The 12,756-nt window shown below is 39.7% G+C and overlaps 1 protein-coding gene across 1 annotated transcript in view; it reads right to left on the reverse strand.

The window, feature by feature from the left end:
- The window catches only part of LOC131249182 (disease resistance protein SUMM2-like), a 169,531-nt gene extending 158,849 nt beyond the window's left edge, over positions 1 to 10,682 (reverse strand). The window contains exon 1 of the mRNA XM_058249800.1: positions 10,589 to 10,682. The gene's annotated coding sequence lies outside the window, so the exon portion shown is untranslated. The remainder of the gene's footprint in view (positions 1 to 10,588) is intronic.
- Between the last annotated feature and the right edge of the window lie 2,074 nt (positions 10,683 to 12,756).

Below are 12,756 nucleotides of genomic sequence, written 5' to 3' on the forward strand. Positions count from 1 at the left end.
ATGAGTAGGCCACCACTTGGAACCTTTAGATATACTAATGAACAAATAAATTATATTTTACTTGGGCCAAATCAAACCCCACATGATCAGGGAGTGGATGCCAAAATGGGGCAAGGCACAGTTGTGCAGAAAATTAAAATACCTATGTTTGGCCCTATACCAAATATTATGTGTCCACAACTAGTTGGTCCCAGCTTATAATTTTTTAAGTACATATATAGTACTACCAAGGGCACCTAAAGACACACTGAAAGGTGGTCCCTTGTGATCATGGGACATACTCAAAATCGGGCCAAAACTAATTTTGCACAGTGTTTCCAGCACATTTCTTCCATGCACACAAGTTTGAGTCTTTACCAAAAATTGTATATGCGTGATTAAGTAGGGTTACCTTGTGGGTTTTGAAGTCCATATATAACTCTACCAAATTTCCTTTTTCCTTCAAAAGTAGTGGACTTCATATAATTGGGGAGTGGATCTCAAATAGGACCGGGCGTAGTTGTGCAAAAAATCCTGTGCAGAAAAAATAAAATGAAATGCCTATGTTTGGCCTTATGCCAAAACTCATATGCACAAATCCAGTTAACTGCACTATTTGGATTTTGAAGGCCACACGTAGGGCTACCAAAGGAACCTAATGGCATGCCAAAAGGTGGCCCCACTTGATCGTGGGATACACCCAAAAATGGCTAAGGGTCATTTCTGCACAATTTTTCTAAACATCTCTCCCAAGCACCCATGTTTGGGCCTTCACAAATACTTATGCATGCATGATTAATGAGAACTGAATTTTAGTTTTTGATGCCTATACATAGAACTATCATATAGATATTTTTCTCCTTCGGAGTGGGCCCTCGAAAGAAAACTGCTCGGCAACAAGAGAGAGGGCACCGACATGCTAATCAACGAACCCTAACCCTTTTGGTGACACTAAAAATTGACGAACCACTTCTAGGTACAGACCATTACCTTTAGGTTGTCAATTATCAAACTCATGCCACAATTAATGATTTATGTGGTGAATAGATGAATGCATGATAGTTAGTGCCGATTATTGATTTGTGTAATGTATGGGCCAATGCATGATAATTAGTGTTAATTTATGAATGTGTAGTGCATAGACGGATGCATGCTAACTAGTGTCGATTATTGATTTGGGTAATGTATGGGACAATGCATGATAATTAGTGTCGATTTATGATTAATATAATGTATAGATGAATGCGTGCTAACCAGTGCGCACCTGTATGGTCGCTTACTTTCCATGTATTGCTATCTTAGTGTAATGCCACCTGCATATTCAATGAAATGCACTATAAAGTAGGATAGTCTGAATTCTCTGTTTATATCCCTCCCTATTAGTCACGGTAGTCAATTTATTAGTGCAATTGATTGACCGATACTACCTGGGTAGTCAGGTTGGCCGACTGATTGCTTGCCTCCAAGTGCAGAGGTTCGTAAGTAGTATCCCGTGAATACGGGGTCGATCCCACAGGGAGATGAATTATGAGAAGAAAAAAAATCAAATGCAAAACAAACTAAGTAATAAAAATTAATCTGATGATTTGATTTTGGGATTTTTGAATGGATGTAATTCAACTGAATAAAATAACACCCAAGCTTCAAAGTTCCACACATAGGTTAATGTTCTAAAATCATGATGACTTGGATAACACATCTAGGATCTGAGCACTATGGTCAGCCTAATCGAAAAATTAAGTAGTTTAAATATTTTAATAAATGATATAAAAGATTAGAAAATAATGAATTTGCACCATTGACATATATTCTCAAGCGCCAGTGATTTTAAGTATTCAATATCTATAGGATAATGAATATCAAAGAAATATAACAGGTTGAGAACATCTCCTATCTAGGAAATCTGATTGATCTAGGGTAAGCCTATCCATCAATGTGGATCTCATATGATGGAAACATATGGATCTCACAAGAGGATAAAAATCAAAACCTAAATAATAGATAACATGCATACACTATTCTTCTCATCATTAAAACAATCAATCATCATAATCTTAAAAAATTATTAAACCCATGTGCTTCCCTTCTAGCTTGGGCTAGAAGGAACTTAGAAAAACATAATTAAATTGCAGAAATAAAAAGCAACAAGAAAGAAAGAAGAAAAAAATGCAAATAGAAAAGATCTAAAATTTAAAAAAAAAACAACTTATAAAGCTTTAATAAAACTAAAAACTCTTTAAAAACCTTGAATATTGCTCTTGAATGCTTCTGATGATGTTTAAGAATGCCCTAGGAAGCTCTATTTATAAATAGGGAACTCCAATTTTTGTACAAAGTTAAAAAAAAACCCTAGAAAACGCCTCAAATATACATATTTTCTCAAAATAGACTTCTCGATGCATAGTTCATTTAAAACAGACTTCCTGCTGCGCAGTTTTTTAAAATAGACTTCAGAGCTTTAAAATACACTTTTCAGGACGATTTCAGGATTTTTCACTTCAAATCTTCGATTCTTTTCATTCCTCACTTGGCTTTCTTAGATCTTTGGCATGTGAATTCTTCAATCTTGGTCTCCTAAGATCCATCCCTTGCCTTGGTGATTTTTGAGCATCAAGTTCTTACTTTTTAGCACCATTTTTTAATCCAAGCTCTTAAATTCACCTTGCAACACATACATGAGTAAAATAAAATATTAAGATGATTTATGTTCATAAAACCAAGATATAAATGGGGAAAATTATGTAATATTTGAGTCTCAACACCGACAAACCGCGAATCTAAGAGGGTGGCCCCGATTGGGTTGGTCGCCCCAGACTAGTCCGATTGATCCGGGCCAAACACGGATAACCAGCAGTAGTCGGACTACATGGGATGCTTGCACCTAATGTCGATTATGCTAAAGTTTGTCCAAGTCAACCGAATTAGCCTAACCATCGACCAACCATGTGTGTTCATCATGTATGATCATGTCTGGCTGAATCTGAAGCACCCCATACCTTTGAGAGGCCTACTATTAACCGTTAGTGATACGATTCCCAAGTCTCATGAGTCGGGCATGGTGGTATGCGATATTGTATCCGTGCTGTGGGCCTACACTGTGGTGACGAGCCTCCTCGTAGTGACCAGCGAACACGGCAAGTGATAAGTCCTGGTTCAAACAACCCCCCTCAAATTACCCAGCCAATAGTTCTATGTCAGAGTATTGTTCGAACGACTCGGGCATGAATGAAATTGGGTGACAAGCCCTTTTTCATGTGGTGATTTAGTTATGTGACAAGCTCGCACCTCAGAACTGAGTAATTATACTCGGTGTTTAGGTGACGACCCATACCGAGTTGATCCTCATATCTTTAGGTATCATGCTTTACCTTTGAAATTATTGATTTATGAGACAAATGGGTGATACATAAATTTGGATCATGGATCGTAGGCTCAGAGCTGTCATGGGCCAAGTGATCTAGATAAGGCCATTGATTAAATAGAGGTGTTTTAGCTTCCCCAATCTTGTTGGATGAACGGACTTCTTTTTTATACACGCACACGCACCCCCACACACTCACGCCGAACATTTATAGTATTGCATTAAGGGAATGTTGGTCATATGTAAATGTATAGATGGTGTTGCTTGAGGGAGTATTGGATGGTGATGGCATACATCATATCATAATAGCATACATGCACATTAACAAAAGTATCTAGGGACTGTATGCTTAAATTGCTTTTCGTTAATGGAACCACTGAGTTGATTGCTCACTCCCACTCTTAGATGGTGTTTTAAAACACCAACCAGGCGATATTATCGATGCAGGTACTATCAAGATTTTAGACGAATAGGCTTAGAGTGGCTTGCACTACCGACATTGTGTTTTAAAGGATTGGACCAAACCGAAAACTTGCACTTTAATCATTTTAGGTATGTATATTGTGTCTTATATAATCCTCATTTGGGCAGACACCATATTTTAATTGTATCTTTACTGTCAACCCCATATTTATTAATTTTTATTATCTTTATCTCGCTTTGGATCCATTAATTTGAAATGTGCTATTCTGATTGCTCATGTGTAAAATGAATGTGAATATGAACAAAATCACACATGCATTTTATTTGGTTAACACTCGGAAACTCGGGATTGGCGTTTATGTACTTGGGTGCTGATTTTCGAGGTGTTACAGGAGCCCACCATGATGTGCACTACATTTACCACTTAAAAGTCGAATGCATAATTAGTTTTCACGTACGCAGATTACTATTTAGAAGCCAAACAAAATAGCATGTAAACAATTAACACTTTAAACTCTTTTTAGGTATAAAGTGTTTATAACTTAAAACTTTACTAGCATCCAAACGACCCTTAAAGGAAATGGTCATAAATGGATGAAATGGTAAAGACAAATAAAATGAAATTATAAAAGAATCCTAGTTGTACCTCTAAAAAACCCATGCTTCACACTTTCCCCTTTCTTTTGGGGGGGAGGGGGTACGACATTTTGGCGTCTGTGATTCAGTTTTTAGTTGACACAAATGGCAACTTTTATACATAATAATGCTTTCCTTTCTATCATTCTTGAGCCCATTTATAAATCACCAATCACTTTAAGACATGTCATGTCAACAAAGATATCCTTGGGTAAGGCAATCTATGTCATTTCAAGAGATGTGGATTACATGGTGACTTTGCCAGCATAGACATTTGTGATGACCTGATATGCTAGATTTGATTGGGTCATGTGCCACCATAAAAAAATAATAATAGAACTTACGTAAAGCATGTTTGAAAGTCATTACGTTAAGTACATGCTTCATTGGGCTCCCCCACCACTAAAAGTGGCACATAGCCAATCAAATCACACCACATTGAATCATCACAGATGTGTGGTGCTAGGCTCACTACGCAATCTGCATGTCCTTTCAAGGCAAGGCTCACACAGTACCATGGTGGCACCTCGCAACTGCAGTACGAACAACGCACGCCCATCCAAAATGTGATCCCTATATATATATAGGAAATGGTACTATGCGGTCGACCTCATGGGAACTTCCCATGAGGTGAGCTGTGTGGGCCCCACCATAATGTGTGTCGACCATTAACACCGTGCATTTGATGGGTGCCCTTTTGATTATGGGATATCCCAAAAATCAGACATATAAGGAACTCAAGTTGAACATACCATCTAAAATCATGTGAAGACATGCCTAAAATATAATAAAAGCACTTGGTGGGGACCACTTGAGTTTTGGATGTGACTGAAACTTGGTCTGACCCCTCATCCAAGTGGGACACAAACAATGGATGGGTTGGATTTGTGAACCACATCTCGATGAGCCTAATATATTATGAATGTTTTAATGTGAGGGTAACCCTCTCAACCGTTGCATGTGGCATGGCCCGCCCAAGTCATGTATTGACTTGATTTTTAAGGCTGTGGGCCTCCATGGAATGGTGCATCTGACTGTTGGGGTAGATGTTCGACACACATCACGGTGAGGCCCACACAGCTGCACCTCATAGGAAGTTCCCATGAGGTCTACCTCATAGTACCATTTCCATGTGTGTGTGTGCATTTCTCACTTGCGCACCTTCTTACGTGCGCACCCATGCACACCTTTGCACATGCGTCATGGTCCCAAAATTTGAACGGTCCACATAACGTGGCACCCCTTGAAACCTCTATATATATATATTATATATATATATATATATATATATATATATATATATATATATATATATATATATATATATATATATATATAATCATTAGGTGGGCCTTACCATAGAGATCTTGTGCAATCATTAAAAAAAAACCCCAAAATCCAATGGTGGGGTCCACATGATATCTATTTAGTATCCAACCCATCTAAAAGTTGTGCCCACCTCAACCATAACGATGGGACACACTAAAAATCATGTCAAAGCAAGCATTAGGTGGGGTGCAACCACTTAGGATTTGGATGATGATTTTCATTGTTCTCAATGGTGTGGCCACCTAATGGTTGGATCTGTCTTTTAGGTGATGTAGAGCGGATCGCAAACACTTTCATGTCCAAGATGGACCAGAGAAGGCCCAATCGAAGGCAGAAGTGATCCAGACTGAAAGAACCTTAAAATAGGCGTATCTCGCAAACTGAAATGAGTTATTCGATTACCATTTATGATTTTGGGGTAGGAAACGCTACTTTAGCCACCCAACTCTGCTATGTCAGGTTGCCCACACCGAATTTGTGAGATTCCATCAGATTGACGATTGAAAATCCATTTTATTTCCATTTTTACTATTTATAACAAGTTTTAGTTTGATTATAACTCTTCATCCTTTGATCTTTAAGAGTTGTGTCCAACATGAAATGTGCTTAGAAAAATTAAGTGAATAACATGGTTAGAAAACCATGAAGTCTAGTAGGAATCATGATCGTCTATAAATAGCCACGAATTTTAGGGAGTTTGATTCTAAAACTCCTTCCAAGGTTTAGTATCACTATTTAAAGGGTTGTAAATTCATTTTTATCATCTATCAATCAATTTTTAAATTCTTAGAATTTATTTCTACTTTCTTATTTTCCCTCGGGGATTCAAGGTATCTTTGTGAGGAGTCCAGAGAAACTCCGTGGATTTGTAGTAGTTATCTCCTTGAGGAAGATGGTTATCGACCTCATCACGTCCATCCCTACGTCATTGGTATCAGAGCAATGATTACCCTCGGACTGATGGTAAATACCGAATGTATGAACCAAAATCCTGTGGATGGTGATCTAAAGATTCTTTATCTTTTAGAAAGAATAGAAGCTTTCCACCGGAAGAGTCAGTTGACCACACAAGGGTTCTAAGAAACCCTCGACCGTCTTGCAGATACGCTAATTATGCCGCGAGCCCAAGGCTATGCTTAGCCGCCAGTGATTGTTGTACGTCACAACCCAGATTTGGTATAACACTACTAGTGGTGAATTGTAGGGTTATCCCATATGATTCGAGCTCTAGCGACAAGGACCTTGATGACAGCTTTGCCCGACGAACAGTCTATGGAGGGGATCATCTAGATTGTGTTGAAAGAGACTATCGAGGCAAGGTCAAACTTCCTAATTTTAATGGCTTATTACGTATAGAAGATTTTCTCGACTGGCTAGTCGAAGTATAACGATTTTTTGATTATATGAACATGCCAGAGCATAAAAGGGTGAAATTAGTAGCATTCAAATTAAAATCCGGTGCTTCGGCATGGTGGGAGCAATTACAACTTTCACGTGCTCGAGAGAACAAGGCGCCCATCCAATCCTGGTTACGGATGAGACGCCTTCTTCGATCACTATTCCTCCCTGGTGATTATGAGAAGGTATTGTTCTAGTAATACCAAAATTACCAACAGAGGAATTGAACCGTCATAGATTACATCGAAGAATTCCAGAGGTTGACAACGTGGAATAACCTATCAAAAACAGAATCGCAGAAGGTAGCACGATTCATAGGTGGATTACGATTGACGATTCAGGACTGAGTTCAGATGCACTCGGTCAAGACCATGGATGAAGCAGTTTAGGTGGCAAGGATGGCATAAACACAGCTTGTAAGGGTCCCTACTCGGCCTTACCCTTCAACTCTGCCCCCTATGACGAGTCCCACGTAGGATTTAATACTGGCACAAGGAAAAGAACTAGTATGAGGACGTTCTTAACCTCCTGCAACCGCAAATTGTGACATGATGAGTATCCCATCTAGGCCTCAACGCGTAACACCCACAACAGCGGGCTCGAGTAAGATTCCAAATTCTTACGGTCGGTCAAGGCCGAACAGTTGTTACCTTTGTGGCCAACCGGGCCAATTATCAAACACATGCCCTCAAAATCTCGCAGCCCATTAACAAAGGGGGCACTGAAGGTGATGTAGCAGAAGAAGACCCTTGCTTTGATGAAGATGAATAAGCCACTGAGGAAGGAGCTAGTGACGAAGAATGGACGATCGAATATCATGGTGAATCCTTGGTCGTTAAGCAATTACTATAGACACCACGAAAGGAGTTACATCCACAGCGGCACAATATATTCTATACACAGTGTACCATCAACGGTAAGGTCCATGATGTAATCATAGACATTGGTAGTAGCGAGAATATCGTCTCGAAAGTAATGGTAGACAAGTTGGGCTACCTACGACAAAACATACTTTTCATTACTCGATTGACTAGATAAGAAAGGTGAAGAGACCAAGGTAATCGAATAATGCATTGTCTCATTTTCAATTGGTAAAAACTATAAAGATCAAGTACTTTGTGACGTGGTCGACATGAAAGCATATCATATGTTACTCGGTCGACCATGACAATCGGATCGTGACACTACCCACCGGAGACAAAACAATGTTTATATCTTCATCAAGGACAGTCAAAAGATGGTCCTTGCTCCTATGGTACTAAAGAACCATCCTGAAGCTTCTAAAGTAGAGGGGAGTTCCCTCCTGACCATTTAGGATTTCATGGAGGAATCCAATGAAACCGGTGAGGTATACGTCGTAGTGGTAAAGGCGAGGAATTGAAGCTTTTAAACATTTTCCCAAGTTTAAGGCAACTACTGAACGAATTCAAGGAAATCTAGCCTCAAGAGTTACCCGATGGATTGTTCCCCATACAGGATATCCAATATCACATAAACATCATCCCTGGGGCTAGCCTACCCAACCACCCTCACTATCGGATGAGTCTAAAAAAGTATGAGATACTTTAGGGGTAAGTGGAGGAATTGATCCATAATGGTCCTTTGAGAAAGAGCATGAGCCCATGTGTCATGCTAGCGTTGTTAAGACAAAAAAAAAAGATGAGAGCTGGCACATGTTTGTCGATAGCCATGCAATTAACAAGATTACCATTAAATATCAGTTCTCAATACCGTTTTTGGAAGACATGCTCGATATGATAGAAGGTGCCAAGGTGTTCTCTAAGCTAAATCTGAGGAGCGGGTACCATCAGATTCGTATTCGACCCGTGATGAAAAACAACATTCAAAACCAATGACGAGTTGTATAAGTGACTGATCATGTCCTTTGGTCTATCGAACGCACCAAGCACTTTTATGCATTCGATGAATCAAGTGTTGAAACCATTCATTAGCCAATGTGTGGTAGTATTTTTTATGACATCTTGATATATAGGAAGGATGAGACGGAGCACATAAAAGATTTCAGGCATACGCTACAGGTCATGCAAGTTAACAAATTGTACCTCAACTTGAAGAAGTGTAGTTTTTTAATGGATAGTATGTTGTTCCTAAGATTTGTTGTAATGTCAACAGGCGTCCATTTGGACGATGAAAACATGTGAGCCATTTGGGAATGACCGATCCTGATAAACATTCATGAAGTAATGAGTTTCTGTGGGCTGATGGAAGCTCTGTGGGCCCCACCATGATGTATGTGTTTTATTCAAGCTATTCATCCATTTTCCATCTCATTTTAGGGTGTGAGCCCTAAAAAGAGACATCCAAATTAATCTCAATAGGCCACACCATAGAAAATAATAGAGATTAAACAACTACCATTGAAAACTTCTTATGGGCCATAGAATCTTTGGATCAAGATGATTTTTTGTGTTTTCACTTTATGCGAGTTTACATGACTTTATGGAGAGGTTGGATGGCAAATAAACATCTAGTGGACCCTAGGACAGTTTTAGCAGTGGTAGTCATTATCTCCATTGCATTCTGAATTGGGATCCTTTGCTTGAAACAAATAGAAAATTCCTGCTGCAATATATGCAGGGTGTGATGATATGGCCTAAGCAGATTGCAAAAAACAGAAGTTCTTGGTTTTTGGCAAGAAGAGGATCCCAATTCTTACCTTCTATTGTTTAGTCCACTTGAGCATTGGATATTTATGGGCTCCAGCCCTAAAATATGCTCTTACAGTGCAATGAATAAACGGTGTGGATAAAATACATACATCATGGTAGGTCCCACAGGGCTTCCACAAATACCGACAAGGGATTTGATGTACAGATTCCATTCCTTATATATACCCTTGGTCCAGACCAGACTAAGAGTCGTCCCCAAAAAAAAATAGGCCGTTTTGTGATTCCTTTGTGTAAAAAGCAGGCGCTTTTCCAAGTGTAAAATATCATCCAATCGACTGGACATCATTGCAGCATCAAATGTCTTAAAATCCACCATGATGATAGAATACCCTAAAAATTATTTCAATTCAATCATCAGGTGGGGCCAGACCACTGAGAATTTGGGGTTTTTTTAGGTGATTTTTCATTATTCTCTATAGTGTGGCCCACCTAATGGTTGGATCTATTTGATTTTTGGCCATCATCGTGTCCTGCACTTATTTGTTTCCCATCAAAACTTTAATTAGGAAGATCGAAAATAAAGAAGAAGAAGAAGAAAAAGAAAGGAAGGAAGACGTACCCCGTAGTCTCTGTTTCACCGGTTTAAGAAGCAATTTGGTTTCTGTTCACAGGAAATTAGATAAAACTCAAAAGTCAGTGTGCGTTTGTTGCACAACTATCATGATATTTTTTTATTGTGCAAAATCTTATAAAATTTTACAATATTGGTGAAGTCAAACAGGTATTAAAAAAGAAAAAATAAACAAATAGAAGAAAACAGGTTACAGCATACCAAAATTCTCTATGATGATGCAATCTAACGTGTGTTGATGATGATTTTTATGTTTGGAACGGTGGTGCCTTGAAATTTCTTGCTGGGTGCAAAGCAAGTGCGCTGATGATGATTTTTTATGTTGGTGCCCTGAAATTTCTTGCTTGGTGCAGAGCAAGTCTACTTTGGATTCTAGGGGTGACTTTGTTGACTTCAGTGGTCAGTCGCAATGGACCTATGTTGGTACATTGCATATAGAGCAGGGCTCGGGATGACTTGACTCAGCAAACTCGTCTTGTTCGACTCGTTTGGATCCGACTCAAATCAAACCCAGTGAGTGAGTCGATCCGAATCGAGTTGACTTCATCTAATTCGAACTCAAAGTGAGTAGAGTTCGAGTCACCCAATAACTTGACTCGACTCGACTCGACCTGAAATCCAACTCGGTACTAACTCGACTCTATCCAAAACTCGACTCGTACATATATATTTTTAAAAAAAAACTCAGATATAACATTTCAGATATGAGATGTGGTGTAGTTGATGGAGAAGTTGCAATTCTAGCAAGTTGAATGTAGGTTTTGAGTTGTGATTTCAACCCTTGGATACCTGTTTCCCGACCTGACTCGGTCCAGATTAGTCCAGGCGGCCAGACCCGGACTCGGATCTGGCCAGGCATGCTGGACTCGGTACCAAGATGGGTCAAGATGGGGTAAGGCCTATCTCAAAACATTCAAAAAAAAAAAGATAAGACAGACATCGAAAAATCAGGTGGCCACATGACAGGAAAAAGTGAGAATGGAAATGCCCACCGTTGAATCCTTCTAGGAGCCCATCATAATCATAATGGTTATATATCATCTAAGCCATTCAAAAGGTTATTTTAACACCGGGAAGAACTGAAAAGTCAAATATTAGCATAATCTTAAACTCTTTTGGCCACACACAGGTTTCAATGCTGGGTATTCAATCCCTAATTTTTCTTGTAATTGGCCCATCTGAGTCTTTAATATACCTCATTTTTTGGGATTCTGTGGAATTGTGAGCTTGAGAAACTGATGAAGAGAGTGGATTTCTCACGGACATCTTGGTGAGCCCCATTTAGCTAGGGGGGACAAGAATATGGATCTACCTCAGGGTGGGGACACTTGAGTAGGTGATCCAACCCGAAATTGATTTGAGACCATCTTTTCATGAATTGGGCCACACATGATAAATTATGATCGAGAGGTGACAATGGCTTTGGCTCTCATAGGCTTGGGCACAAGGGTGCATGGTTAAAAGACTCAGGCGACTGGGACCCACTCGCTTGGTCGAGTCATGGCCTGAGTTAGGGTTGAATCAGCCTATCAGCCTCAGCAGTAAGCTGGATGGCTTGTGGTACTGAATCAGATTGAGTCTGAGTTGACTTAGGACTTGCCTGTGTCTTAAACCGATGGCTAGGTACCCAGCCGGGTACCCTTACCCGATAAGTTTTCTAAAGGGAGTGGAGAGGAACCTAAACCCAAACCAATAAAAAAGGGACCAAGGGCTAAAAGATCACGACCCCGTTACCTAAGCTATTGACCCTGATTCATATTGTCCTTATGGTTATGAGTCGGACTTAGAAGTAGGTTGGTCAGTTGACCACGGCTGGGAACGGGCAGGAGCTTTGAGTAGCCACCGTGATGTATGGGTTTTATCCACACTGCCCATCCAGTTTTCCGTATCATTTTAGAATATAAGCCCAAAACTGAGGCAGTTTCAAGACAGAGATGGGCTACACAATGGGGTTTACATTGTTACCGTTGAATTGAAAGCTTCTTGGGGCCCACAGAAGTTTTAGCTCGAGCTGATATTTGTGTTTTCTCTTCATCTGCGGTTATGTAACTTTATGAATAGGTTGAATGGCAAATAAACATCACGGTGGGCCTAGAAAAGTTTCAACTGTGAGAATCATTATCACTGCTGCTTCCTGTGGTGTGGTTCACTTGAACCTTGGATCTGTCTAAATTTTGATTCTAATAGAATGCTATAGGAAAATATATGGACGGTGTGGATAAAACAGATACATCACAGTGACCACTCGAAGCTCCTGCCCGTTCCCAGCTGGAGACGAGCGGGGGTAGGACGCAATCCGCGTAATAGGTCAGAGGCTTAATTACATGTTTTGTGTTCCCTAAATCACTTAATTATTTATTAAGAGCAGC

This window comes from Magnolia sinica, chromosome 6 (genome assembly GCF_029962835.1).
Source record: "Magnolia sinica isolate HGM2019 chromosome 6, MsV1, whole genome shotgun sequence".
Classification (NCBI taxonomy): Eukaryota; Viridiplantae; Streptophyta; class Magnoliopsida; order Magnoliales; family Magnoliaceae; genus Magnolia; species Magnolia sinica.